Raw genomic sequence first — 5,006 nt, forward strand, 5'->3', positions numbered from 1 at the left:
AGCTATCATTAGGTTTATATATCGTGTTTCAGTGATATATGGGTAAATTCTACCATTTATTCTTATGTATGTATATGGCATTTCTATGCCATATTTATATAATTCATTCATATCTTAATTTATATTTATTATATTATACATTATTATGCCTTATAGGTATTATACCTATAAGCCATATCCATACGATTCATATACTAGTGCAGCCCCTCACTAGGTTTATATATCTCATTTTAATTATATATTGGTAAATTCTATTATTTATTCTTGTGTATATGGCACTTATATGCCGCCATATCTATAAAAATGCATTTATATTTCAATGTATATTTTCTATATTATACATTATTATGCCTTAAAAAGTTATTATACCTACCATAAGGCGATATCCATACGATTCATTTATATAAAAGATATATGTATAATTTTCTATACATAATTTTTTTTTATGAATATATGGGTTTCCTAAGCATATCCATATAATACATTTAGTTTTATATGGATTAGATTGGTCTTCTTTATTGTATTGCCAAACTCATATTGATAAAATAAGTTTTGAACAATAAGAGGATCAGCCGCCAACCAACCAACCACTGCTACCATTGGAGGAACATATACTTACTTTTTATATGTCCTCTTACTTGAATGGTCCTCTCTTTACTTGAAAATTTCATTACCATAGGAATCTATTTATACATGGAATATGATTTCCACTACTTTTTCGCGTCACTAATAATTAATATGACGATACAGACTTGCTACCATAACATAAGTCTTGAACAATAATAGGAGCAGCCGCCAACCAACCACCAACCAACCAACCACTGCTACCATTGATAGTAATTTTATATGTCCTCTTTAGTTGAATTTCAATACCATAGGAATATTTATACATGGAATATGTTTTGCCACTACTTTTTCGCGTCACTAATAATATGACGATACAGTCTTGCTACCATAACATAAGTTTTGAACAATAAGAGGAGCAGACACACCAACCAACCAACCGCGCTGCTACCATTATATATACTTATATTTATATAAGTCCTCTTTACTTGAATGGCCTCTTTACTTGAATTTCAATACCATAGGAATATTTATTTATACATGGAATATGTTTTGCCACTACTTTTTCGCGTCACTAATAATATGACGATATAGACTTGCTACCATAACATAAGTTTTGAACAATAAGAGGAGCAGACACCAACCAACCAACCGCTGCTACCATTGAATGAACCATATATACAAACTTTTATATATGTCCTCTTTACTTGAATTTTAATACCATAGGAATATTTATACATGGAATATGTTTGCCACTTTATCATCGCGTCACTAATAAGATGACGATACATTTTGTTTGTTCAATATTTACTTATATATTGATGTTTCCAATTTAGGTCTTTTATATTTCTTCTTCCCTACCTTACACACCACAAACAAAGTGGCGTGCGATGCTGCAAGCAAGCATAATGATTATGCCCGCTTGCAACATCTTTATTATCGAATCATCAAGCAAAGGATAAGCTTCAGTGGATCGCAGTATGGCAGCTGCTCAACCACTTACAACACCTTGCCTGTTACAAAAGTCGTTTACAATTGATTCTAGGCTTTGTCATTGTATTAAATAATGCTTTTATATGTAACTAGCGCGGCATCAGGTGATCAAAGATCCTCCCAATTTACTATGTTACAAATTACATTGGCATCACATCCATTGTCGTTTATAAAGTAAATTATAAACTTTAAATGGTTTAGAAGCCATACAATGCAAATTGCCCCTTATTTATCATTGCAGTCCAGCACGGATACGACCTTAGAGGCGTTCAGGCATAATCCAACGGACGTAGCGTCATACCACTGTTCGCTCGAACAAGTATTGTGCCATTGGTCCGTACCTGCGGTTCCTCTCGTACTACGCAGGAATGCTGTCGCAACAACGTTTTGTCATTAGTAGGGTAAAACTAACCTGTCTCACGACGGTCTAAACCCAGCTCACGTTCCCTTGCATGGGTGAACAATCCAACGCTTGGTGAATTTTGCTTCACAATGATAGGAAGAGCCGACATCGAAGGATCAAAAAGCGACGTCGCTATGAACGCTTGGCCGCCACAAGCCAGTTATCCCTATGGTAACTTTTCTGACACCTCTTGTTAAAAACTCTTTAAACCAAAAGGATCGATAGGCCGAGCTTTTGCTGTCCCTGTGTGTACTGAACACCGAGATCAAGTCAGCATTTGCCCTTTTGCTCTATGTGTGGTTTCTGTCCGCACTGAGCTGGCCTTGGGACACCTCCGTTATTATTTGAGAGATGTACCGCCCCAGTCAAACTCCCTACCTGGCAATGTCCTTGAATTGGATCATACCTGAGTAATTGGAGTTATACCAAATTTTCAAATCAAAAATACATAAATGCACCGTTTTATTAAAGAATTTGTTTGCGATTATATAACAAACTCGTGATACTTTGATCAAGAAGCTTGCATCAAAACCCAATACCATAAGATATAATAAATATATCCGTATAATGGCTAGGAAATGATACACGTTCCATTTAATCAAGTAAGTAAGGAAACAATAAGAGTAGTGGTATTTCATTGGCGATACCAAACCGAAGTCTAATATCTCCCACTTATTCTACACCTCTTATGTCTCCTTACACTGCCAGATTAGAGTCAAGCTCAAAAGGGTCTTCTTTCCCCGCTAATTATTCCAAGCCCGTTCCCTTGGCTGTGGTTTCGCTAGATAGTAGATAGGGACAGTAGGAATCTCGTTAATCCATTCATGCGCGTCACTAATTAGATGACGAGGCATTTGGCTACCTTAAGAGAGTCATAGTTACTCCCGCCGTTGACCCGCGCTTACTTGAATTTCTTCACTTTGACATTCAGAGCACTGGGCAGAAATCACATTGTGTCAACACCCGCTAGGGCCATCACAATGCTTTGTTTTAATTAGACAGTCGGATTCCCCAAGTCCGTGCCAGTTCTGAATTGATTGTTAATTGATAATCGTTATAATTAATAAGAACTAATTGGTTTAACCCAATTAGTATTCTTAAAAATTTTAGCAAGAAAGTTCCACAATTGGCTACGTAACTAAACTATCCGGGGAACAAGTGACCAACATAAATGCCAGACACTCTATTTACCCAGAACGAGCACATAAACCATGTTATTGTTTCCCAATCAAGCCCGACTATCTCAATCTTCAGAGCCAATCCTTATCCCGAAGTTACGGATCTAATTTGCCGACTTCCCTTACCTACATTATTCTATCGACTAGAGACTCTTCACCTTGGAGACCAGCTGCGGATATTGGTACGGCCTGTTGAGAAGTTTGCGTGTCCCCACCATAAATTTTCAAGGTCCGAGGAGAAAATATCGACACAACAGTATATGTCATGCTCTTCTAGCCCATCTACCATATCTCTCTGCGAAAGACTTCCATGGTAGTACGGCTATAAAACAGAAAAGAAAACTCTTCCGATATCTCTCGACGGCTTCTTTATGGTCGTTCCTGTTGCCAGGATGAGCACGAGGCCCATATTTAATAACAAACGGATACTCAACAGGTTACGGAATTGGAACCGTATTCCCTTTCGTTCAAAATTATTCAAGTATATTAATTAGCTTGATTTATATAATATAATTATATTTGTATGGCATTTGTGTTTTACTTGAAAATTTTCGGCTTTCGCCTTGAACTTAGGACCGACTAACTCGTGATCAACCACTGTTCACACGAAACCCTTCTCCACTTCAGTCCTCCAAGGTCTCATTCGATTATTTGCTACTACCACCAAGATCTGTACCAATGGCAGCTCCATGCAGGCTTACGCCAAACACTTCTACGCATACCATTGTACCTTCCTACTCACTAAAGTTTCAAAATTTATATCACAAGTAATATAAATCATCTACTTTAGCGGTAATGTATAGGTATACAACTTAAGCGCCATCCATTTTAAGGGCTAGTTGCTTCGGCAGGTGAGTTGTTACACACTCCTTAGCGGATTTCGACTTCCATGATCACCGTCCTGCTGTTTTAAGCAACCAACGCCTTTCATGGTATCTGCATGAGTTGTTAATTTGGGCACCGTAACATTACGTTTGGTTCATCCCACAGCGCCAGTTCTGCTTACCAAAAGTGGCCCACTGGGCACATTATATCATAACCTTGAACTTCATATCAAGAAAGTTAAGGTTCTTACCCATTTAAAGTTTGAGAATAGGTTAAGATCGTTTCGACCCTAAGGCCTCTAATCATTCGCTTTACCAGATAAGATTATTTTATATAACATTAAAATGCACCAGCTATCCTGAGGGAAACTTCGGAAGGAACCAGCTACTAGATGGTTCGATTGGTCTTTCGCCCCTATACTCAATTCTGACAATCGATTTGCACGTCAGAACTGTTTCGGTCTTCCATCAGGGTTTCCCCTGACTTCAACCTGATCAAGTATAGTTCACCATCTTTCGGGTCACAGCATATATGCTCAAGGTACGTTCCAGTTAGAGGCATAAATAATATAAATATCATTATACATAACTATATAGAACGCCCCGGGATTGTGTTAATTAGCTATAAATAGTTAAAAAACTAATCCCATTATTAGTCAAGTTAATTACGCTATTAGGTTTATATCCCAATAACTTGCACATATGTTAGACTCCTTGGTCCGTGTTTCAAGACGGGTCCCGAAGGTATCCTGAATCTTTCGCATTGTTAATCATACAAGTGCATATAATAAACACAAAAATCAATGATAATTATGCCATTATATAATTCCGAAAAATTAACGCACTGTATTCATATAAATCTATCAGCACTTTATCAAATTAATAACATTTATTCTGTGTTAAAATGCAAGCAAATTAATTTGAATAAACTATAAGTTATATTTTATGATAAATTTTGTATGCTAATAGATTACAATGTCCTTATATGGAAAAAATGCACACTATTATCATAATATTGTTTAAATATTACAATTTTAATGATGA

At 36.6% G+C, this 5,006-nt stretch overlaps 1 non-coding gene across 1 annotated transcript in view; it reads right to left on the reverse strand.

Moving 5' to 3' along the window:
• Positions 1 to 1,503: 1,503 nt before the first annotated feature.
• LOC119559002 overlaps positions 1,504 to 5,006 on the reverse strand; it is a 3,971-nt gene continuing 468 nt past the window's right edge. The window contains exon 1 of the ribosomal RNA XR_005220586.1: positions 1,504 to 5,006. This exon is cut by the window's right edge and continues 468 nt beyond it. This is a non-coding gene — a ribosomal RNA (large subunit ribosomal RNA).

Source organism: Drosophila subpulchrella, unplaced genomic scaffold (genome assembly GCF_014743375.2).
Source record: "Drosophila subpulchrella strain 33 F10 #4 breed RU33 unplaced genomic scaffold, RU_Dsub_v1.1 Primary Assembly Seq155, whole genome shotgun sequence".
Lineage (NCBI taxonomy): Eukaryota > Metazoa > Arthropoda > Insecta > Diptera > Drosophilidae > Drosophila > Drosophila subpulchrella.